General features: G+C 44.2%; 1 protein-coding gene and 1 long non-coding RNA gene across 2 annotated transcripts in view; both read left to right on the top strand.

The window, feature by feature from the left end:
* Positions 1 to 786: 786 nt before the first annotated feature.
* Positions 787 to 1,257, top strand: LOC126047204 (uncharacterized). Its single transcript, XR_007508530.1, has 3 exons — positions 787 to 904; positions 963 to 1,026; positions 1,117 to 1,257. It is a non-coding gene; the product is annotated as an uncharacterized LOC126047204 (long non-coding RNA).
* Positions 1,258 to 2,140: 883 nt separating this feature from the next.
* Positions 2,141 to 25,667, top strand: part of KIAA1549L (KIAA1549 like) — a 137,170-nt gene continuing 113,643 nt past the window's right edge. The window contains exon 1 of the mRNA XM_049820482.1: positions 2,141 to 2,230. The gene's annotated coding sequence lies outside the window, so the exon portion shown is untranslated. The remainder of the gene's footprint in view (positions 2,231 to 25,667) is intronic.

Here is a 25,667-nt window from a genome sequence, read left to right as displayed (position 1 = left end):
GAAAATGATGGAATGGGTTTTACACAGGACTCCCTCAAGGTGATAGAAGGTACCACCAGAGGGCCCTGCACTAAATACGTTGGCCCTAAATAAACCGGAGTGATGAGTAAGCTATCCATTTTACTATAATAATCGTACAACTGCCATCTTTTCTCTGTGGATAGTCATTAGTAGTCATCATGTGAAAGCTAATTCTGCATAGAATGAATTAGTGATTTGAGGAAAAAGTGAGTGAAACGGCACAAATGGGACGTATTAGCGGCCGAGTAATTGTATTGGTGACATTTGGAGCGTGCTAAACTAGTCAGATAAATACATAATCGTGGGTCGTCGTGACTCCGGGGATGCTGTGACTAGCTGGGCAGCAGGCTCTCGAGCTGTGGCTAGTCCAGGCTGAGGCTTGCTCTACCTCAACCCTGACTTCTAGGAATTTATCAGAAAGACGACGTCTCCCTTTCTGCTGGAATTGCTGGGAGGCCGGGACAGCACCCTTTCAGGATCAGCTCTCGGGGTGCTGGAGCCCATCCTGCCCCGCGCCCACCTTCGTGTTGCTCCCTCCTCCCAGCACCACCGGCTGTTGCCCGCAGACGTGAGCTGGGAACTAGACTCAAGGAAGCAGCGCCAGGAAAGAGATGGTATTAGAACGAAGAATTCACATGACCTCTGCTGCAAATACAAATTACGGAAAACACTGGATTGAATGGCCGTGGCGGTTGGTCCGACTGTGACTGAGGCAGCTTCTGCCTCTGGCTGGGGCTCACCTCCTCTGCAGTCCACGGTAGGTTTGATGGCCCGGTTGGTCTCATAGTAGGTTTGATGGCCCGGTTGGTCTCATAGTAGGTTGTTTGATGGCCCGGTTGGTCTCATAGTTGGTTGTTTGATGGCCTGGTTGGTCTCATAGTAGGTTTGATGGCCCGGTTGGTCTCATAGTTGGTTGTTTTATGGCCTAGTTGGTCTCATAGTAGGTTTGATGGCCCGGTTGGTCTCATAGTAGGTTTGATGGCCCGGTTGGTCTCATAGTTGGTTGTTTTATGGCCCAGTTGGTCTCATAGTAGGTTTGATGGCCCGGTTGGTCTCATAGTTGGTTGTTTGATGGCCCGATTGGTCTCATAGTAGGTTTGATGGCCCGGTTGGTCTCATAGTTGGTTGTTTTATGGCCCGGTTGGTCTCATAGTTGGTTGTTTGATGGCCCGGTTGGTCTCATAGTTGGTTGTTTTATGGCCCAGTTGGTCTCATAGTAGGTTTGATGGCCCGGTTGGCCTCCCGCTGGGCCTTTAAGCGTTGCAGAGGCAAACCTCCGTCCCTCGCGGCCCCCCTTTCGGCCTGGAGCTCCGAGTGCGGTCACAGGCAGGGGAGAGGGGAGGCAGGAGAAGACCTTCCCTGTGTTTACACACCGGGCGGCCGTGGAGGTAGCTGCCACTTTGGTCAAACCCCTGCGGGGTACGCTCCAGTTTCTCCCTCCTCGGAGCTAACTGCTCCCCGCGCTGGCGGCCGGTGTTCTGCGCCGAGGGACGGCTTCGGGGCCCAGAAAAGCCTCCGCTGCCTCGGCCGTGCCCTCGAAGGCACAGAGGCCGGCGGCTTCCCGGCCCCTGCGCCCGCCGCCCCCGGGCAGCGCCGGGCGCCGGCTCCGCCGGGGCGGGCGAGGGGGGGCCGGGAGCCCCGCGGGGCGGCGGAGGGGGGTCCCCGCGGCCCCGGCAGCGCCGCCTCCGCTCCCCGCCTCCCCGCGCTCGGAGGGCGGGGAGCCGGGGGGGGGGGGGGGGGGGCCGGGACTGGCGGCGCCGCGAAGCCCTTTGTCGCCGAAGCCGCCTTCCGCGCCGGAGCCGGAGGGGCCGCGCCGGTGCCGGGCGGGGGTGGGGGGGTGGTCACCGGCACCGCGTCCTCCGGCGGCGCAGCAGGGCGGGTGGGCGAGAGCCGGCGGCAGCATGCGGTGCCCCCCGCTCCTCCTCCTCCTCCGCCGCCTCCTCCTGCCTGCACAGCCGCTGCTCTAGAGCGCGGCGCGGCGGGGCGATGGGCAGCGCTGCCCGCTGAGGCGCGGCGATGTGGCGGCGGGCGGCGGGCGGCGGCGGCGGCGGCGGGCGGAGCGGGGCGCGCCCCGCGGGGCCCGGCGGAGCGCCCGGCCCAGCGCCCCCGCTCAGAGCCCCGCCGGCGGTCGGCGGAGCGGGCCTGGCCGGGGCCGTCGTGCTGCTGGGGGTGATCGTCGCCCTCCTGCCGAGCGCCCGGGCCGAGCCGGGTAAGGAGCGCGGTGCGCGGGGAGGGGGGGGGGGAGCGCCGCTGTCGCCGACTGCGGAACGGCCTCACCTGCTGCAACGGCGGAGGAGGGAGCCCGGCTCTTCCTCAATGTCTCCTTGCAGCCTGGTTTTTTTGTGGTTTTTTTTTTTTTTTTTTTTTTTGCCCGCTCTTTGCACCCAGGCTGGGCGGTGCGGAGGGGATGCCGGGCGGGGGGCGGGGGGGGGGGGGTCTGCCTTTTCCCCGGAGGCAGCCTGCGCTGCAGCCTCCGTGTGTGTGTGTGTGTGTGCGCGTCCCCGGGGCTTCCTGGCTAAGGCGCAAATAACGGTTTTCCCCGTGGGACAGGCTGGTTGGATTAGGTGTTGGTGCTGGCGGAGAAAGAGGGACGGGCAGAGGCTTTTGTTAAAGCGGAGGAGCCGTGCGTGTGCGGCGGGAGGAGGGGAGGATGAGGAGGGTTAGGAGAGGGCGAGCGCTGCCCGGAGCTGACCGCTACATCGCAAACGCAGCCCAGAGCTGCGCCGATTTCTGGGTTACGTTTTCCCTATTTGCCTTGACTTTTTGAGGCAGGCGGTATTCTGCGCTCTCCCGAGTTCTTACAGCGGTCGATACGCTCGGTGACCTCGATGCAGAAATGATTACTGTTGCTCGCAGTTATTGTACGTGCCAGATAGGGATGCCAAATATAATTCTAAGGCTATGCTGAAATAATTGAAAGAGGCTAAAAGTGGTACGTGGCTACATTAATCCCATGGATTTAGGAAAGGAGTAGGGCTGCGGATCCACGTTTCGAAGCTCTTAACGCGACGGTACAGTAATCATATGCAGTTGCTGTCAGTTTTATGGCCATAATATAATAAGGTTTCTCATTTGCGGGTTGTAGGTTGGTGGAACAGTGCCTCATACTTCATTACTTGTTCTGAACGTGTAAATACTGCGGCTTGATCTATCTCTATAAGATAAATTGACCTGTGGTCAGAAGAATGCCTAACTGTGTACCTGCGCTTGTCAATTCAGTCTGGTTTTCACATGAACTCTCGCGCCACGTCTAAATTACGGAGGTAGCCAGCCTCTCCGAGCTGAATTTTAAAAGCTGAGGTATTTCTGACGATGCAACAAGACACCTCTTCACACTCGATCGCTAGATTCAAGAGCAGAATGAAAAGTACTAATATTCTGTTTCTTCCTTTGCGGTCTGTATGTCTTTATGACACAGCCATTATCTCACTTTTAAGTGAGGAAGTCCAGTAGAGTTAAAAAACATATCCGTAGGTATCTCATGGCCTACAGCTTGAAAAAAAAAGACGTGAGAAGCTACAATAGTGTCAAGCCAAAGTAGGTAATGATAGTATGCATAGCGCACACAGTGGAAAATACTGTCACCGATAGGCACTACCCGGGAATTTTAGACAATCGGGTCGTTACGTTAAGGTACTTAATGTAATCTGTTGTAGTTAATAGCTTTGAGCATTACAGCTGAAAATGCAAGTAAAACTTTATTAGTCCTATGCAGTGTTTATCAGTAGTTAACAATTGCTAAGGTGCATAAATTGGATGTCAATCAACCTAAAAAACTCTGTCTTCCGGTGAGACAGAGCGTGCGAAATGCTGTCTCCCGTTGACGTCAGGGGCAAAACACATAGTAGAGCCAGACTGTTAATGAAGAACGTTAGTTTTGTCTAAGAATGTTAACTTCTAAATGTTCACATAGAGCAGTCTACGTGTAGTTCTGGGTTTCTGTTAAGCCAACGTGCTCTTACTGATTTCTGTGATTCTTACTGTAATGTATATGGTTCGTAGAGCAGGTCTACTGCCGTGAAGTCCAAGTGGCATTAGGTGATACATTAAACACTGGGAAGAGCACTCGTCGTGCACCGTTTTTACTACAGCTTTCTCCACTGGGGAATAATATGCATCTGTGGGAAAATTATGTCCGTACATATGTACACACTCGCAGATGAACGCTCGGTTCTTCTGTTGGGTTTATGTGCAACACGCGGCATGGCTGCGTGTGAAGACAAAGCAGGGAACTTGGGGCGTGGAGGGCAAAGAGAGAAGTTTTACTCTGGTGCTAGTGCTTCAGAAGACAACTCAAAAGTTTTCTGTTCCCTGAGATGATTTTAAATAGCTAGAGTAACAATATTTTCTTTGACCTCAATAAGAATTCAACACAAAAGGAAAAGATCTCCCTGAAAAGACATACTGACAGGATGAGGCGTTTGGCTACCAGGTGTTGGGAGCAGAGAGATGGATTATCTCTGTGTTAGGGACTCAGAACCAGACCTCAGTGCTGGCTGGTGCCTCAGGACACTTTCACCATTGAGTACAGAGTGATTAGGTTTCAAACAGCAGATGAGAAGCTTCATTTTTAATTTTAGAAGTATTTTATGCTTCTTTAGCTGGATGCATACAAAACCGCTCAGTGACATGCAGAGTTAATCATTAACTTCCCCAGTATGTCATCCCCAGGACCACCGCTTGAATTCAGGTTGAAAGTAAACTTACATTGTCCACCATAATTAGAAGTACATAACCTTGATTTCTGATGGGTTATAGAATAATGAGTGCAAAAATTCAGTCAAACTGAATGTATCTGTCAAGAAAGGAAGAAGTAATGAGCCAGAAATCAGATGAGGGAACGTGTGGTTTTGGGTTGACTCCTACGATGCTCCAGCCGGGCAGAACTCCTTCATGAACCAGAGGCGTGAACCGTGGGCAACCATTTCCCCTGGGGGAAGAAGAGAGAGGCAGTTTCTGAAATGGGTGTAACTTTGAAAGGCAGCTATTGAAAGCTGATCTGGTCTCGGTGGACCATCTCTCAGCCAGTAAATACACATAGCACTATTGTTTGAGTAAAATGGAGGAAAAGGCACATGGCTTACCGTTGTGTTGCCCATGAGCTTAATCAACTGGTCAGAGGGGCTGCAGTGGGGGGCCTGGGGAAAGAATGTTCCAAGAAATGTCAAAATACACCTTTTACATTTTCCATCATCCTTTACGCTTGTTTGTGTAGCCTGTTGGAATGATAAACTTGCCAGGGAAAGGTCCATTTCTTCCCGCGTTTGCTGAACACTAGCACAGTGAGATCTCACCTTAATTAACAACGAATTCAAAACCAATAACGGCACCTCCAGCGCAGTGGCTGCTTCTCGCAGCTGGAGCTTTGATTGAACGACTCGGAGAGCGCTCCGTGCCAGCTGCTAAACTGCCAGGCCCCCCTCCTACGGGCTGTGGCTCTCGATGGATGGCAGCTACCTGAGCACTGACTCAATGCCTCTCAGCTCCCGAAACTCCGCAAAAATTGGCACATCTGGAAGCGTACGGGTCGGCGTTCCCGTTGCCAAAGGAGCTGCCACAGAGGCGAGTGCCGCGAGCGTGTCAGGGCACGAGCCCTTCCCTGGATCCAGCTCTGCGTTGGGGAAATGGGTGGGGAAATAGCAAGAGGCACTCTGCACCTCCTGTGGTTGCTCTCCAGAATTACCAGTCCAGCATTTTAGGAAACCAATAGTTTCAGGTTGGTCACGTTGCTCTTTAACGTTCCGTCTGATTATCTGAACGGAACAAAATATGTGCAGATATCTCAGATACCCTGTGAAAGAATAGTGAAAAGTTCAAATTCTGACTCATTTTATTCAAAACAAAACAGGAATCTACAGCATGGGCTGGAAGATTAGGCCACCAGGAGCGTGCAAAAAGATGCTTCTTTGGGAGGACCTGATGGGTACGCCTGGTATAGATCCACCAGTCATGAGTCACCTTTTTCCACTACATTCCCGGATCTGAGTTATTCCCCACATTAGCTGGTAATAAATAATCTAGTTTTCGTATTCATCTAGATACAGGATACTTCATATATACTGAAACAACTTTGATGAAACTGTTCTCTGTAGATTAAGGTAAGCAACTGGTATCTCAGGTGAGGTTGAAGCGTCTCTCTGTTTTGCCTGTCAGGAATGCTGACTGCCCGTTAGAGACCTATGGTTAGAGAAGAACTTTTAAATCCTATTTTCAGTCATGTTCAGTCATCTAGTAGTGTATCGGATATATTGCCTCCTCCTAATCTTCACTGCACTATTTCCTGAAATCTTTTACACTTGCTTGAGGTCAGGTTGATGAGCAAGAGGAGGGGGACCGTGAGTAATTTTCTGTTTACGACATTCTCTTAGTCTTGTGGGAATGGTTGTTTCTGCTGGAGTAAATACTGATGATATTTGCATAGGAATTTAGGCTTCAATGTCCAAACATGTCAACATTTCATTAAAAAAAAAAGAGCATTTCAATGGTTATTTGCTGTTCTAACTCCCTTCTGCTGAGTCCAAGGGAGGAGCTACTGCACTTAACTGAACTAATCCGCATTTTACTGCTAATCCTGAGGGCCACGGCTAGGACACTGCCTTCCTACTAGCAAGGTGGGATTGCACGGGTGGGCTTTGGACATAGGGCATTTCTCAGCTAAAACACCCCACAGAATAACATTCCCAATGAGGGTGTTTAGTTAGAGGAAGTACAGGATACAAGAAAAACAATTTCTGTACCTCTCGCCCAGAGCAGTTTGCTGCTGAAGTAGCTGTAGTATTCTTGGCACAGTTGGTCTTGCGCCCGAGGTTGCCTCTCAAATATTAAGGGTCAGGTTCGTGAAGAAAAGGCAAACACGTCGTCTGGAAGTTAGTTTTAAAAAATTCAAGGAAATAACACTTGAGTTGAAGGTGTGCGGGAGTTTTCCTACCGAAAGTAAAAAGAACAGAAAAAAAATCCAGGTAAAACAGATTGGGACAGAGCACGGCAGATAGCACTATACCTGCCTGAGCGAGAGAGGTGCGTGTTCAGAGTCTGCCTTCGGGAAGGTGCCCGCGCAGCTCTGTGAAGGACCAGAGATGAGGAACTTCCACCCCGGCAGCCTGGGTGATGCATCTCCCTTCGCTGAGACTGGGGGGTCCTGCTGTCTCTGGGCTTGCGCTGGGCTAAATTATCCTTTATCCACCCTTCAGACAAACAGCTTCTTTTTGTGGCCCATGTCAGCAGAGCGTTTGAGACTTCTCTAGTCATTGCTGGATCACGTATGTGTAAGGTGGGAAAGGCTTATCCTTATTTTCAGAGTTAACGGTGTCACCTGTGGTCACTCTTGCACTGCCTTCTTCATTCACGGTTTGAGGCTTGGTTGGCAGCTCCAAGAGGAGTTGAGCAGAAGATGGGCAGCTGCTGCGACCTTTCAAATGTTGGTGAAACCTAAACCTTCACACCCAGAAATTGCTTAGTAATACGTCACTTATTCTCTTCTTCTCCTGCCTAAAGCCCAAATACGCAAAAACCAGGGATCCACAGCGAAGATTTTTAGTTTCCGTAAATCAATCCTCAGAGTTTATCAAGAAAGTAAGAAAATAATGTTTTGAAAAAACCACCAGGGTCTTCCCTTCTTCCTCCTTAAACATAACTGTCAATAGTTTTAGATTTGAAAAGGTCTATGACAAAAGATCTGGAATTGAAAAAGAAGGAAATAAGAGCAAAGTCCAGGCTTTGAACTGGCATTTTAGTGGCAGTGCTACATACACGCAGAAGGCTATAAGGAAACATCTGCATCTCGTAATTGTTGTCACAAGAAGCAAGGCCAGTAATGTTCTTAAAGTCTGAAACAGAGACGCGATGCCAGTAGGTGTCTGAAGTGCGTCTTTGAACACAGATGATGCTTTTAAGAGCCTCTCAACAGCAGCCGTGACTCAGTTTGACTACTCCCTTTTAGAAAGAGGACTTACTGCAGAAAATGGAAAGTCTGAAGATATACGTACTAGGGGCCCCTTTTGGGTGAAAAGAAGCAATTATGTTACTAATATTTAAATAATTACTTTTGCAGGTATGAGATATATACAGTGTGTATAGCAAAATGTAACACACATAATATTTCCACTTGATCTTGAGGTTAAATCAGGGAAAATTCCTTTCTGGATTCTGGGAGCAGGAGGAAGGAAGGAAAAATGGAAGAACATTCAAAGATGGAAAAAATAAAAATCCAGACTTAGAAGAGAGTGCCTGTTTCCACATTTTCTCCACCACACACTGCTGTAGATCTAAAACTATCTACAATACCTTGTCTGTCATTTTGTCACCTGTTACCACCATACCAGTGTTGGTCTTTTAAGGGAAATACCCCAGTTGTTTCCTACCGACTTCGAATAGGAAAAATACATGGGAGAAATGCAACTATGCAAGACCGTAAACACAGAATGTAAGTGTTCTGGGCATGTTCTCCAATTTTCAGGTATTATCATCAGGTTTGAGGCACCAGCTGTGGAAGCAGCAGTAGCTCTTCTTTTGAAATTTCTCCTGAATTGCCTTCACGTGTGTGCGTTTTCCTTATTATGACTAAAAAGCTGCTATGTTGAATGTAGTGATTTTGGTTGCTCTCTAGGAAAGTCTTTGTACACCATATACCTACTGATCATTTGTTTTCATAAGTGCTCATGCAGATGGGTGGTGATAAAAAATTCCTGAAGCAAGCCAATATAAATTAAAATCCATCTGCATACCAGGTAATAAAAAAGCAGCACAACTCTCCTGCATCACTCTACTGTTTAGTGATATGATGATCTCACTGCAGTGTCTTTAGCTGAAAATAAGTAAAAAGTCTTCAAAGAAATTGTTGCCCTGTGTTTGAGGTATGGATTTTGTGAAATTAAACCTTAGATGGTTACTAGCTAGGATAACACAAGAAGATTGTTACATAAACGTGTAGCTCACAATGCTGAGACAGATTTTTTAAGTGTTAGTAAGTCAAAAGAAAGGCTAAACGTTTAAATGCATGGAAATTAAAATGTCAAAAAACAGATTCCAAAAGAGTGGGAAACAAAGATGTATTAGTTTTCTGTGGTATTTCTTAAACAATGAAATAACTGAGGCCAGCAAAATATGTTAGCAACCAATGTAAAAATGGCAAGAAAAGAGTTGAAAAATGGAAGTTTATCCTCGGGAACAGTTTGCTACCAAATAGTTGTTCTTTGTTTTGAAAATAATAGAAATGACTTAGATTATGTGGTGGTGTTTGTCACTGAAGTTCTAAAAAGCTGATTTAAAAGAAACCATTACAGATGTACCTAGTTCTTTCTTTGTGTGGTTTTCTTTTAATCTGACGAGTAGCTTTGGCAGTTGAATGTATCAGTGATGAAAAATTGGATTTTTATAGGGTTCATGGCTAGTTAGGAAAGGGAATGCATTTTTACAGTTTTCTATCATTTTAGTATGTCTTTGATGTGATGTCTTTAAGCTGAAATTTTTAGCGGTAGTTTTAAGAAATGCTTAAACCTGATGGTTTTGGTTTTATTTTGCATATTCTGGTCTGGCCTTCCATGATACTGTAATTTTAAAAATGCTTCTCTGATCTTGTGGTGAAACATCTTGGCTGAATGATTTTAAGACCAATACAGGCTTCGTTGTTGTAGCAGTTCAGTCTTCTCAGCTGGGTTTGTCTGAATTTCTTGATGGTCACCAATTCTGAAAGTCTCAAACCTTATCGAGTATAGCTGCTGAATTAGATATTCACATAAAAGTAGACTTGAAAAAACTGTCCATTTTTGACTGGCAGTCCGTAAACATACTTGAAATTGCCCAGCTTTTGCTGGGAGTGGTTAGTAGCAGAGATGTTTTCAAAGCTGCAATCTGCTGAATTTATCAATAGATTTCCCTATGCAAGGTTTGGTATCCAAAATTCATTGCTATTTAAAAACAAAAGTTCGATTAATTGGAGGATTAGAGCTTGGGCTCTGAATTGGCTACGGGCAGTGTGGTCTTTTGCTAGGCGAATAAGCGGGAGTGTTGATTAGACATTTTATGGGGTGCTGTTTGTGGTGCTACTGCTATTAGAAAAAAGCATTATTTTCTATACCAACTTTCTATTTTTCTGTACCAACTTTCTGTTTTTCTTTGCCTAATGAAACACTTGTAAAAAGCTTATGGACTTCTGTTGCATAATTAATATAGAATTATTGATTTATTTTTAAAAGGAATTTTACCAGATCGTCACCTACCGAGAGCTCTGAGACACCTTTGTATTTTACTGAGAAGCCACGTACAAAGGCCTGTTGATGAGCTTGGGCTGTTCCTGAGCACACGCAGCATTTCCTCTGGTCATCTCGCATCCGAAAGAATAGCGCAAGTTGGAGAAGGGTAGCGATCGGCCATAAGAAGGAGTACAGAACACGGAAAAAGTTGTATTGGTAAAAGATTTCTAGGCATTTTGGTCAGAAAGGAGTCACTGATGTCGAATTTGTCTTCTGCAGAAGGCGGGCCATAAGATTTCTCTTTGTTTTAGTGACTGATACAAGTGTGGCAGCTCTGGGTAACCCTTAAAAGACTATGCGATCCTAATTAAAATTTTTCAGCGGCTGGACAGTTCTCAATTATTGATGAAGTGTGTTACTATCATGTTTGTTAATGTATATAATGTCAAAACTGAATTTGTCCCACTGCGTTTTCTAGCCACCCTATATACCAGACTGAAGAGCTCCAAAATGTCTTTTCCATGCATAGCTATTCGTACGCTGTGATCAGTCCATGCCTTTCGCTTTGAGTTCTCAGATGGTTCAATCAAAGGCATATTTCCCACATCTTTAGTCATTCTTGTGAGTCCTCTTTGAAGTCTTTCCAGTCTGATGTCCCTCTGGAACGGCAGCCTCCAGAGCTGGCCTGCTGTTCCTGGTTCATCAGGAACGGGCATCGGCATCAGCGTCAGAGGTAATATCATTTTTTATTGTAGTGGTGATCTCCCCGTGTGTAAGAATGAATTGTTAGTCTTGTAGGACTTCCCATTGATCTGATTATTCACCTCTGCTTCCTAGATTTTTTTTTTTTTTAGAGTAAGCCTACTCTGCAGACTTCAGTATAATTGAGAGAAGCAAGATTAACAACCCCTGAAGCTGCAATGCTTCTCCTACTTGTGGAAGCTGCAGTCCGCTCAGTAGACATAACCCTTCATCACTGTTCCCCTCCGTAGACACTCTTATCCCATGAAATTGGTCTATAGTCTATTTCCAGATGTGTGATCTGATACTTGGCTGCATCTGCGTGCTTGCTTCGTTGTTCATCACCTTCCCAGTCGTCGTCTGAGAAGTTTTATCACAGATGGTTTTGACTTCCTCCAGGTTACTGATAAAAATGTTGAGTGCAAGGCTGAGAAGCAGTCCCCATGGGAGTCTATTAGAAGCATTGCTGCTCTCTTTAATCATTTAAAATCTATTGCATATGCACCATATTCATTTTATATTTTATTAATCAAAATGTGAGGTATAAAGTCAAATGCCTCATTGGAATCTAAGAATATTCGATCAAATCTGTAGTCTGATAGAAATATAAAATTAAAGTGATTCATTGTCCATAAAAATTCATTCCTGGGCATTAATTATTCCTTCCTCTTTTTGTTCGTCATTAATCAAATCCTTTCTCTGCTAATCCAGTCCATCATCAACAGCAATATCAAAATGTCTATTTGACAGTTCCCATTTACCCGGTTTAAATGTCACAATATTATAGAACAAAGATAAATACTGTTCTTTGTTTGCTTTGTCTCCTAGCGTTAGGAATAAGGGGACAATCAGCAATTGAGTTTAAAAAAAAAAAAAAAAAGTCTAATTCAAAACCGGTCGATGCTGTTTCATACTCCCTCTAGCTGTAGGACTCGCCGCCACAAAAATGGGTACTTTAAGAACCCCCAAAGTGTAGGTCTGGTGCACTCTTCGGTAGTACCTGGCTGCACTGACTGATGGAGACTGGACGGGTCCTGTTTGGTTCAGGATGGCATTTCCTACGTTCCTGTACGGACGAACAGAATATCCGAAATTCGAATAATTTGCGCGAAAAGAATATAAACTGTAAGAAGATGCAGGGAAAGAAAGTAAGCTCCTGGGAAACCAAAGAGTACTTGTGTGTAGGGGACACTTCTCCTGAGGGCTTCGTGCCTCCGTTCTGTTTCACGAAGAGCCATGGAGACGCCTGGAAGTCCACGCGTGTCCGTGTGTCCCTGGTGTCTCGGTCCACAACCGGCACTCGGGGCTGTGCTGCCTTCCCGGATCAGTTTATCGAGCCAAGTGCTGGGAGCTGTGCCTAGGAATGAGTTTGCGAGCGGAGGGGATTAGGGATCAGGTAAAGCGAAGAGGACAAGCACGCCGAGTTGAACCGTCTTTCCGGTTGCAAGCTGTCTAATATTCTGTTTTGTAGGTGTTGCAGGCAGAGGTAAAGGGCTGCTAGGTGAACACCGTTAGGACTTTATTCCTCACGTGCATCCGGAGAGTTGGGGTATTTGGGTTGTGTTAGACAGAGCTCGACCTCTTGTGCTTCTTGCTATAATTTATTTGGGAGCTGGAAATGCACTGGTAAAAACCCTGGCCTGGGTGGAGCCCACGGAAACTCTGCCACTGGTTTTCACGTGGGCAAGATTTCGGTTGATTTGGTTTCCTTCCTTCTTTCCGCAGCCTGGGTCTTGGTGTCCTAGGTAGGAGACTGGAATGGTGTTTTGATATTAATCTCCTTTTTGTCCTCTAAAAGGCCCCAAGCCAGCCACTGCAATTAATGAAACTCCTCAAATGCTCGAAGGGAAGCACATATAATGCTTATCTGAAATTAGACTTACAGTCCTCCAACACACTGCAGAACGCTGATCCGTGTTAGACGAACTGGCTGGGCAGTGTGTATTTTGTTGAAAAGCCAACGGCTCATTTGAAAAATCAGTGATGAATTAAAAGTAATAGATAATGGGAGCAGGACTGAGATAATAAAGTATGGAATATTCAGAGTTTATCAGATATTTTCATGTATCCAGCACTTTCAGTGTAATGCAGAAAATTAAAATCACCCCAAAGAGATAATCTTACAGGAACGTATTCTCAAAACGCGATTTGTTTTCAACAATATTAACTGTAGGCTACAATAACGTAGCGTATTATGCAAAGCATATGTAGGATAGACTTCTGTAGCTATTACTACAACTGTCCAATCAAAGAAATCTCTCTGTATAACTCCTACAATTATTTAACTGCTAATTTGATTCTAAAATTGTCTTTCTAGGCAATTATTGCAGAAATCAATGCTATCTACTTGTGCACACACAGAAAAATTCTTAACATCATTGTAGCCAGCCTAAACTCTCTGTACTGATGTTGAATTCTTTAAACTGTTTGGGTATTTCCATGACTAATGAGGTCTAGCCTTGGGTATCAGAGCTTTCGGATCTGGTTTGGTCCTGCTGGCGTGGGAAGCAATAGGAGGAATCCCAGGGACCTCAGTGGGTGTGGACCGAGTCTCTGATCTGCGAGCTGGGTCTGAAGTATGGGCTGTTTCTCCTGTGAGATACCACTAAGTTTATAGAGACACACCTGGGAGAGGTGTTTTCAGAAGGGAGAGTTTTGCCTGTTTGTACTACAGTAATGACCAAGGAAAAAGGCGAACACGTTATGGAGGGCATTACATATATAGGATGACACTGATTTAAACAAATTGAAGTTGCCATTTTAAGGTGCTCAACGAGTTGTACTGCTAATCTGTTGAGCCCTTCAGGGACTAGGACAATGTAAATAAAAACACAGTAAGGAATAATCTGGAAGCTAAATAACTGTAGTGCAGTATTTGTGTTATCTATGCCTTCTTAAAATTGGTTTTCCCTTTAAATGAATGGTAGGTTGTTTCAGTAGATACAATTGTTAGCCAGACAGCAGAGTACAAAGTTACCCGCGTTAGTGAGACTGGTGTAGTACTGAGACACCTCTGCCTCCGCTCTATGGGGGTATGACATTTTCAGGGATACCACGAACTTTATTTCAGTTCAGAGTGGCATGTAATTGTTGTTTTGATATTGTTGACGTCTCTTTCTAGAAGGAAGAGAAAAATACAGTGATATGTGTATTTTAAGTCTTCTCACTCATGGTGGTTTTTTTTTTGTTTTTAAATGCAAATACGCTTTGGTTGAGAGTGAAGACAATCAAGTATATTGATTCATGCTTCTCTTTTCATAAAAAGTTTGGTCTCTCTTGGTTCCTTCGCCTTCGCAGAAAAATAGTTTGGGAGTAATTAACTTCAAAAATATGTACTTCTTACCTTATATCATCCACTAGTAAACTACCAGGTTCTTAAAACAGTAAGTCAATTTGTGTGTGTGAAAGCTGCTGCAAGCAGCAAATTCCACCTTTTCAGTGTGCGTATATCTGGGTGTTCCAGCATATCTTACAGATGTGCATATACTTTCCAGCATATCATATAGAAATAACATGGGTTTGCCTTTTAAGCACTGAATGTGCACTTCTGCAAATGAAGATTTATTAATTACAGAGCACCTTCCTCTTTCACAGTCTTTTTAATATCAGAAGAATGTCATTCTTTCTCTTCAATACTATTTAAACATATGAAAAGATAAAAAAAATGATAGCAATTATATAATGAAAAGTAATGCTCTTTTATTACTGTATTCCTGTATGAAGTAAGACTTATTCCCATCAGAGTAACACTTATAAACCTTTTGTTATATCAGTACTCCTCTCAATGATAATATTGGCATTTATTCCTGTAAACAATTGGAGGGTTGCCATTTTAGCTGATGCCACAGGCTCCTTAAGGAAACTGTTTTTTATGAACTTTGGAGCAAAGAATGTACTTTATTTGCTTTCTATTTAATACAAGTGGATTCTTATAACTGAGGTGGCAGTATGATTTGGAAGACTTAGATTAAATGGAGTTTTACGCATGAATTTATTTTTTGTTCTTAAAATACACCCTGACAGTGTTGATAGAGTGGCATTTAGACGAGGTTTCTGGTGCATGTTTCCGTCAATGGGGTAGAACAGGGATTGTTTTTAAGTACTTGCCAACATGTACGTGTCCCATTGTGTGGTGAAAATTGTTCTTAGGAGTATTTTTAGGCTCACTGGTTAAGCTATCTTTGCTAGAGAAAACATAGTAATATTCAAGAAGAGAGATAGTGAAGTCACTTAAGTGTCTGCTCTGGCTCCCTCAGCACTTGTAGGGGGTTTGTATTCTCTCAGCTGGGAAACTGGGGGGGGTTCTTCAGCTCCTTGAAGAAATAGTAAATATTCTTCCAACACTTTGGAATAAAAGAGATTAACATAAGCAGAATTTGCAGGGTAGCATCTCTTTTTTTTTTTTTTTTATACTGGACCTCCCGTTTAAACCTAGAGTTCTCACTTTGTTCCCTAAGTGTCTTTGTGTGGCAGTAGCCCGTGGTGTAAGCGAGCCTTCCTGCTGCCACAGCAAACCGCGGAGGCGAGAGCTGAGGCCAACGAGCGAGTTTTAGGTTTGGGGGGCTTCTGTGTAGTAAGTACTTTCTGTATTGGCTGCTTGCTCATGGTTCCTCAGGTACTGTATCGGCACATGTCAAATACTTCATGGTCTTTTCTGGAGTGTGCTGCAGGTGTCTGAAAGGTATTAGTGACGCTGCTTCTGTGGTCTGCTTGGGCTTTGTTGCGTGGCTCCTGATTACAGAGACTCTAAGAGAGAACGTTATGTACACTTATTCATACCATCAGCTTTAAAGAACTAATTTACTTTAACTGGCATTTGTGTTCGCTGCGTTGACAGCAGTAGCTACATTCAATGAACTCAGGCTTTTAAAATCCATGTTATTGCACATTTTGCTTCCAAAATTTCATGAGTTGTAGGAGCATCACTAATGCTGAGCTAGTAATACATTCATAGATCTTGCTGTATTGAAAACCATTTCTTTATGTGTTTATTGTGAAACAGTTATCATGGGATAGTTCTGTCACTGTAAGTCCAGAGGAGAGAGATGGCACCTATCATTTTACTGTGACTTATTTCTCTACCCCTGGTTGCTTTTGCTGAGTTAATCTCAGGGTTAAAACACCACTTTTTCTTCTCCATGTTATGTTAACTTTGGTCAACTCAGTTTAGACAGTCCGCGTAGTCCCACTGCTGTATCCCTGCTACAAGTTTACAATGTTAGCCATCTCGGTGCAATAGCAATTTTTGGGGGAGGTTTTGCAGAAAAGGGGCAATATAGATCTGAATGTATTTCTCCTCAGCGCCATCTGCAAGCAGGGATGCTTTCTGAAGGCAGCGGGCCACTGAGACCTGGCCACCAGCATGGTAATGTCAAATATCTCCCCAAGAGCCGGAGAGGCTGCTCCTGTCTTGGCATCACAAGTCTCCATTTCGGCTTTGTTTTTGTACAGCTGCTCAGGCAGAAACACGTTACGCATTTCTAAATTGATATATTTACCTAATTGTTTTTAATAGTTGTTTTTTTCAGGCCAGCTGATTCGTACACTTTCCTGAGCATTTAATTTGATTTCTACATTAGTTCCGTATCGGGGAGTAATTAGAATAGACAAAGAAAGAATAAGTAGGACTTAGGTTACGAAACAAAACTGCCACGTGAATTTATTGCCTGTGGTTCTTCGGGACCCAGTCATCTGCTACAACTTCTTTTAATAGCTCCTTCTGACTTTAATGTGATCATAACAAATGTAGCGTTTTGTTCTTGAGTTACATTTGGATTCTGCTGCTTAGTTGTTGGCACAAAACCCATTGAAAGGGGGTGGGAGCACTGACCCTGAAGTTTGGTACACCCAAACTGCTGGGGAGGTATTGCGGAGCCTGCCTAAAGCCCTCTGATACGCGGTTGTCTTCCCTTAGTCAGTTCACTAAGTGATGGTGCCGGCAGAAATCTTTAACAGAAATATTAATGCCTTCGGTGGGATTTGGCAAATGCATCAATTAGCAATACAATTTGAAAGGAAACGCGCAAGAAAGACTAGCTAACGTTCTGTAATATTTTTCTTGCTTTCCTAGGGAAACAAAACTAAAGCAATGGATTTTACCTTCGTTTCTTTTCTCAGTCTATTTGAAAGACCGACTGACGTACAACCCTCCTCGGTAACTTTTTAATCCTTTGGCCAGTTTCCATCAGGTTTGTCAGAGATAGAGATGTCTGCCGTCTCAGGTTCTCGTCCTCCTTTCATGGAAATCCGTGCCTGCAAAGATGGAAGGGAGCTAATAATAAACGCTCTGCCGTTATCTGCCGTTTCCCGATGCTCCCAACCAGCAGAAGTGCGTGTGACGGAGCCAGCGGTCTTGTGGGGCAGGTGGAGAGGTGCCGTCTGAAGACGGGGGAAGGCTTGGGGTTTCTGGGGTGCCCTGTGGGGTTCGGAGGCGCGGGCGGTGGGAGCTGGCAGCGCGGGAGAGCCAGGTGAGAAGAGGTGATGGGGCTGCTGAGAGTCGGGGAGGGGGGAGCTGGGATTACCGTGCCGGGAGGATACCTCCCTCAGGAATTCCTTGGTTTGTTGTGGCAGGAGGGTCCTGGTCCTGACCCTGGCAAGGAAACCTGAGTTTTGCCGTGGTGCTGGGTAGGGAGATGGGAGCCGCTTCGGGGCTGAGGGACCGAAAGCGATGGCAAACGTCTGTCACCGCGTCCGTGGAACCAACTGCTATAGGTGCAACTGGAAAGACATTATAAACACTGTTGTTGATTCATTCAGCCAGCAGAAGGTACCAAGAAATACAAATTAGCTCTTAAAAGGTCTTTCCTGTTTCTCCAGGCTTTTCTGGTTTTGAAACAAAAATCCTGTCGGCACACGCTCTTGTTTACACAAACACATATACACATGCAATAGTCCCCTTTTATGCCATGTGCGTTACCCTGCTGAGTACTCACTTGCAGCTCTAGGTCCTGTATTTATCACCGTGGCAGTAATTGAAACTTTAAAGCAGTGTTCCACAATGCTATTGACAAAAAAACCCACAAAAATCCCTCAGTGCACATTTTTAGAGAAGACACAAAATTACATTCTGTCTTCCAAGATACCTTGCAGTCAAGATAATCAAGTGTCAAACACTCAACATCTTTCTGAAAATAACGTGTTGGTTTTTTTTTTTTTTTTTCTCTGAGGGATTATTCAGAAGTTGCTAACTAGTATCAAGTTTATGGGTTAATCCCATAAAGAAGTGATGCAAGTCACTGGTGCTCAGCTTTTTCTTTGGAGAGAGAAAAAAAGGGGACACATTCCAGCGTCTAGTTTTTAGATCAGTGATTTACATTATAACAAAGTGTGATTTAAGATTTTATGGTAAAACAAGATGAAATTAACATAAACTTTGGTGCAAGAATAGCAATATGTTCCAGTTGGAGCTTGCAGAAAAATGCTTAAAAGTATATAGCAAGTCAGGCTCTTGGAAGCTTCTCTCCCTCGCTCATCCCAGGTGCTGCCTTCTGGAATGAAATTAAGACCTGCTCCTCACTGCCTGGTAGCAGGGCCAGGGCTTGTGAAGGTGCTCCCATGGCTACAAGAGAGAAAAGGGAGGATGCCAATAAGAAATCATCCTTTTCTGAATTTCCTGAAACGTCCCTGTAATTCTCTTGGCACGACAAACTGATGTGGCAACCCATAGCGTTACTCTCCGTGTCCTGATATTAGATGTTTCAGATATTGGAGTACTGCTACTCATTAGTGGGTATAATATTGCAACTGAGATTTACATCAAGGCTTTCATGTGCCATAAGCTGAGGTTTTACGATATCCTATTTCTTCTCACATTTGTCCTTTCTCGCTTTTTGCCAAAGAAAAAAATACTCTCAATTACCCAAATATGTCAAAGGTTCAGTTGTAGAAGTACCGTAGGTACTTCAGACAGGAGTGCTCGGTAATTTTCAGTGAGACAGGAGGTACCAGGGCGCTGACTGGTGAGAGTTGCAAAGGCGTTTAGGTGCCTACAGTTGCAGATGGGAGCCTACAAGATCACTGGAGTAATTTAGGCACAGAAATTGCACTGCCTTTTCAAGGGGCTGGTGGCTTCTCAAGTGAGTAGGTGTTAGGCAGCTCTCATAGCTGGCAGCTCCTGCAAGTCTTACCAGGCACTTACATGCATCATTTGTAAATCTGCCCCCGAGGCACTCGTGGTGAATTGTTCCAAGTGCTGTATTAGTTTCGTGTTTGTTTTGTCATCCATGTAGGCACTGGCTTCTCTGATCTCGTTTGCAAGCTTACGTATTGCAGGTTATTCTATATCTGCCTCTAGTGTTAAATACCAAAAGCAGCAGCCCTTCACGTTGCTCATACTGAAGAATTAGAAATAGTTGGCACAAAACAACATTCATTTTGCAGTAGTTAAGCAGAGGTGATACAATATGCTTGGGTTATTCAGTACTGCCGGTGAGCAGAGACTGCTGCTTACTTCTCTGTCTCTGACCTACGGCTCTCGAGATGGTGCACAAATGCCCCTTTACAGGTGAGAAGAATCTCTGCCCCATGCGCGTGCCCATAGGTATTTCCTGCTCCTTCATATGGCAGTGACTGTTTCGGTAGCTGTGATAGACTGGCATATTAAGTAAATGCATGTATTTTTTTGTATGTAAATGTATTGCTTGTATGCAAATGTATGTATTTCTCCGTGTCCCTCCTTCTTTTCCTGTGTTTCTGTAAGGCCAGCACCTGTTTGTCTGAAGGTGATAGCTTTAAAGCTGTTTTCGTAAATATTTGATACGCTAGAAGGTGCCCAGCTCCGTGATTTAGACGTTAATGGATTAACAATCACTGCAATCTCTTACTATGTGAAAGAAACGGAAACTAGCTCTTTCCCTGTCTTTATTTCCCCCGAGTTGTGTTCTCTCATGATTGGCATTTGGCTCCAGAGCCACCCGCACTGCTTCACACAGGTTGGTTACACCGAGATTGCTCCCGTAAGCGCGGATGACTACAGCCGCTGTGCATGGAGCAGCGTTTCCTCCTTGCTCTCTGTGCGTGGGTGGACGTTGGCTTTCCACCCTGCAATGAGAAGCCAGGCTGTTCTCCCAGGTCGGCCAGCGGGTGCCAAAAGGGTTACACCTCTGCAGGACACCGATTCGGGATATTAAGTTGAACTGTCTGTCGGATTTCTTCCTGTTACCAGTATATTTAACCTCATACCGCTCCTTTACTTTTCCAGACTTTGTCTTCCTTCCAAACTACCCTTTATTTCCTCCACGCACAACCGCATCGGGCATCGGCCCGGCGAGAACTGGGCGGAATACCTGAAATATGCACACCGGTTTGCCCGTTCGCAAAACTATTTTGCGAAACTCGAAAGACTTGAGAATCATTATGGACTATATTAATTTCTTTGTATTTATTTATGATATATCTCTCTAAACCCAGGCTTCTCACCTCTAACTGCTGCACAAATACCAGACTAGAAGGTCTTCCTTCCTTCCCCAGCAGCTCACAATGCTCCTGTGTTCCGTTCAGGCTGCTGCTGCTGGTGCAAAGCCTTCTTCACTGCTTTGACTTTAATCTGGAGTATTCCTCTTCGCTTCCGCTCAAATTCCCAGATGACTCTATGAGTATTTTGTGCCGCCCAACTAACGTGTTTCCTAAATCAGGTGTTCAGGAATAAAATGTGAACGTCTTAGTTCTGGCACCACAAAACTGATTTTTGCTCCCTTTCCCCAGGGATGCTTTCTTTGGTGATGACAGCATTTGCAAGTGAGAAAATGTCCGTCTTCCACTTTTCCTAGCTGAAAGCACAGCCAGTTTATTTTAGGGAACTGCATGGGACGTTTTTTAATTAATCTTTTCCATAAATGTTGAAATTGCATTACATGATTGAGATCATGGGAACTAAACTCAGTGGCTTTGGGTTGTTTTCCAATTATCATTGTGCAAACATAAAGGGGAGATAGTACAGGAAGGAAGGTTCTCTAAAAATGCCTTCTCTTCTGCCAACCTAATATTTTTTTAACCAAAGCTCTTTGAATTTATTCCGTAAACTCTTTTTTTCCAGCATTCCTAATTCTTGGGAGACTCCTGAATTCTGAACAGATATTGTAAAACATGACATGAAGGTAGGCTGCTTTTTCCCTCAGGAAACACATTCAATTCTCCTGGATTAGGGCTTTCAGAGCTTTTAAACCATATAAGCATAGTTTAAATCGTGATAGTGAACAAGATATATTGAGCAGTGTCTGTCAGTCAGCAGTGAAATGGAGTCAGCATTTTATTACTTATAGCACTGAAAGTAATTTAATGAAATTAACAGAAAAAACAATTATATCAAATTGCTGTGGCAGATATTTGGACTATAAGTGCAGTATAATAAACTCATATTCATATCAAAATGGAAAATCATGTGTAGTGTAGCACTAATCATTAAAATTTTTGCATCTTTAATGAGTTCATTTCTAAATACAGCTATGAAATCTCTTACCGGTTTCGTTGCAGTGTTGATTTTTCTCACCTTCAGTGTACTCACTGTGTTATTAGTGTCATTTATGATATGAGTAGTTTACATTAATGCCTCAAGGTCTACATTGATAGTGTTACTATTTTTAATGGTTTATCGCATTAGGAAATCTGAACTTGATATACACCTGGTAATTTTTTGTCTTAACATCTGATACCTGTTTGTCGTGGTTTAACCCCAGCCAGCAACTAAGCACCACGCAGCCGCTCACTCACTCCCCCCCATCCAGTGGGATGGGGGAGAGAATGAGGGAAAAAAACCAAAACAAACTTGTGGGTTGAGATAAGGAAAGTTTAATAGGACAGAAAGGAAGAAAATAATGATAATAATGAAGATAAAATGACAATACCAAAAATAAAAGAATTGGAATATACAGAACAAGTGATGCGCAATGCAGTTGCTCGCCACTCACCGACCAATGCCCGGTTAGTTCCTGAGCAGCGGGACCTGCACTCCCCAGGCCAAGTCCCCCCAGTTTATATACTGGGCATGACGTCCCATGGTATGGAATACCCCTTTGGCCAGTTGGGGTCAGCTGCCCTGGCTGTGTCCCCTCCCGACTTCTTGTGCCCCTCCCGCCTTCTCGCTGGCTGGGTATGAGGAGCTGAAAAATCCTTGACTTAGTCTAAACACTACTGAGCAGCAACTGAAAACATCCGTGTTGTCAACATTCTTCTCATCCTACATCCAAAACACAGCACTGTACCGGTTACTAGAAAAGAAATTAACTCTATCCCAGCCGAAACCTGCCAGGCAGCTCATTTCTCCTGGCAGCATCTGGATGGGCTCAGTGGCTGGAGCACCTTCCGTGCAACTGCTCACCCGCTGAAGTGTGTCCGGCGCACAGAGTTTCTGTATCGCAAGCAGAATTCATTTGGTATTAATTTACTGAATACTGCTAAATATTGCTGATCAAGACAGGAGGAGCCTCCAGGTTGCTGTTTTTATTGAATTGCTGTTGACAGCACTCCAGTTTGGTCCTAGCAGGACAATGATACATCGTGATTTACCAACTATTGTCTTCTTTACATATTTTGCAGAATTCCGTTATAGAAATGAAATAGGTGAACTATTATTAAACTATATATGTTGATAATCAAGTGGTGAGGTGACTGGATTTTAAGTTGCAAATGTAACCAATACAATTTACAGCTCACGCTAAACTGCACTAATTATAGCCAAGGTAAGGAGTTTTTAATAGTTGCTTGGATAACTCATTTTTTTTTCTTGCTCGCGTAGTATTACCAGACAGCACTTCAAATTGTGGAGTAAAATCAATCAACTAGATCTGTCTTAAAGGTTTTCATTTCTTGTCTCCTAGAAATTACTATTTTATTTAATGTGAAATTAGGGGGTTTTTTATATGTTATGCGTGGAAGTAAATAAGGATTGTTCTATAGTTAGTAATTTAAAATAAGTTCATTTGTTTAGTAGGTTTCTTATTATGTGTATTTGCTGTGAAATTTATAGAGGCCTGACCAGTAGGGTTGTAAGATGTGATGTGATAATGCATTACAACTGTACTATTCATTTTTACCCTTGTATGATTCACCTGCCGCTTTATGGTTATATATTTGGAAAGAACAAATGTACCTTAATGTACAAGGTTCACACTTGAGAACCGTTTGGTGGCGGGGGGAAGCTGTTGTTGCTGTTTCATTAGTGTATAACCAGAGTAATGGCACTGACATAGCAATGACGTTGCAAAGAGGGTGCAGAAGTCTGGAAATAGCTAGGCTAATGTTTTTGAATGGTTACAGGATAGTCTTTAATTTCATAGTCTCTTTTCTTATTTTTAAGCCCTTGGAAGCTTTTATCTATTTTGGTGAAGAATGGATCAAGCACTAGGAATGACCCAGGATTGTGAAATGAGGGTTGCTGACTGTGAGACCACTCACAGATCCTCAGTTGTAGGATTTGGAAGATGTTTTCTGCTGTGGACAATGACCTGCAGAAAGGGAAAGGTCTCGCGGGACAAGGCAGCCAGGATAGGCTTCGTGCTTTTGAATGTAAAGAGTGAACACAAGAGAGTTTGTTCGTGGTGCTAATGCAAATAATTTAAATCAAGTTTGAGTCTTCTCCTTTTCTGAGCATCTAGCTTGAGAAATCTAAGGCCCAATTTTGTGTTGAGAAGAGAGAGTTTTGACAATGCTGCCAGATTCTAACAGGTCTTCAGAATGAGTGAACTGTCATTCTTCAGAGGCTTGTAATGAGTAGATTTGGCTGGATAGCGATAGGGACAGTAAACGACACATTTCTTACAGTAAGATAGCTCCATTTCTGATTTCACACCTCCGCTCGAAAGCATCTGTATGCTTGTATTTCTCAAAGAAAGAGCTTGCAGTAATTTTTGAGAGGGCAAACCAGCAAACTTCCTCCCTAATTTTGTTTTCCTAATCTATTGAAACCCCACATCCCTGTATCTCCAAGTTTGATCTAAGAATCATCGATGTATAAAACCCCCTCTTGAATATTCCAGTTTAGCAAACATACAAGGAAGTGAAAATAGGGCATTATGGAGAGAATTCAGCAATCTCAGCTACAGGATCCCCCACCGGTGACATCTCCGATACGGCGCTGCCTGTCACATCGACTGTGTCAAGGTCAAAGGCGTAGACGGGATCCAGGAGTTGAACTCGTGTGTCCTGTGTCCCAGTCCAGTACAGACGTGCTGGGGTGTTTCTTGCCTTTCCTTCATTTTAAGTCGTCAGTTCGTTATGATTCATGGGGCTTTATAAAAAGGGCTTCACAGTGTTAGCTCTCCTTTTAGATGGAAATTTTCGTTCCCCTCTAAATGAGCTGCCAAGGAGGTTACCTGGCAGGATGCAGTGTTGCAGAAGTATTTCAGTCTTGAAATGGCAATGCATATTTACAGCTATTTCTACAGAGCTCTTTAGTATTGTTAAAATGAACAACTCTAATTATGGAATATTTGTTGAGGCTGTGATGACTCAGCCATTGGTGCAATAAACAGAGGAGCAGAATCAGTGTCCTTCCCTGCTTGGGAGCTGCTCCTCCTGTGGTTTTGTAGCACGAGGGACTGGAGTTAGCACCACAAGAGCGCTGCGATTTTGGCTCCCCTGACCTGTCGAACTTCCTGGTGCATCGAAAGCTCACATCAGCCATTTTTGAAAGTCTATTAATATACATAAAAAATTAAGTAGTATTTAGCTTTATGTCTATTTGGAAAATGTCTAGTTTGTAGTGAACAATTCTACAGTGGCAGTTTGCTATGCTCAGATTAGATTGTTTTGGTTCGTTATTGAAACAAAAATCTGAATATCACCTGCAGTACTTGCAGCAGCAGCACTAATGCTGATCAGGGCATCTGTTCAACTGCAGAATAGGCTGTGGAGAAGCATGCGATTTGCAGACATTACGTAGTACCTATTCCAGTTAGTTCTGAGGTTTGGAGCGAGCGGTAGACGAATACTGCTCTTGACCTGGATTTCTGGGATAATGAACCCCAGGAGAATAGGCCTGTAGAATTTTAGAAGGGTGGAATTGGTGGGTTTTACAGAAACTAAACTTCTTTTAAAAACCTCTACAGCTCAGCAGAGAGCGCTCTGTGGATTTCTATAGGGTCATTGGAGAGTTCTACAGCAAACAGATCATTCTCTATTGAATTTCACAGTATCTTACCACAAAAGGATAGTTTACAACCTCAGCTTATTCATTGTGCCAAAGTATCATTCTCTTTGGCAGAAAAAACCTTTTTTTCCTGTGAGGGTGGTCAAATGCTCCAGCTTTTCCTGTGGAAGCTATGGAGTCTCCCTCCTTGGAGATGTTTAAAACCTGACTGGAGATGGCCCTGAGCAACCTGCTCTGGTTGACCCTGCTTTAATGGGCAGTGCTGGACTCAGTGACCTCCAGAGGTGCCTGTCAGCCTCATCCATTCTGTATGACTTTCTCTAAGGTGGTCCCCTTCCAGTTACCCCACAGGCGCACAACTGGAACCATAGTAAGAGAATAACGTGCCAGGGTCTGTTCTGTAGGATCTGCAGAGACCTGTAGTTACTCTCAGACCCAAATGCCTTCATAACAACTCTATGTCTGTCAGGACTGATGTGGTCCACGACCTTATTCTCCTGAACAACAATCCCCTCTCTCAAGGACTCCAAAGAATGAATATTAGTACTTAAACAGTGATTAAATATAATCTATGGAGTCATTGCATTGATGTAAGATTCCATGCCTTGTTCATGCAGAACCAAGGACTGGCT

The sequence above is a fragment of the Accipiter gentilis genome, chromosome 17 (assembly GCF_929443795.1).
Source record: "Accipiter gentilis chromosome 17, bAccGen1.1, whole genome shotgun sequence".
In the NCBI taxonomy this organism is placed as follows: domain Eukaryota; kingdom Metazoa; phylum Chordata; class Aves; order Accipitriformes; family Accipitridae; genus Astur; species Astur gentilis.
Note: the sequence above shows the minus strand (reverse complement) of the source record. Positions and strands in the feature narration are given on the sequence as shown.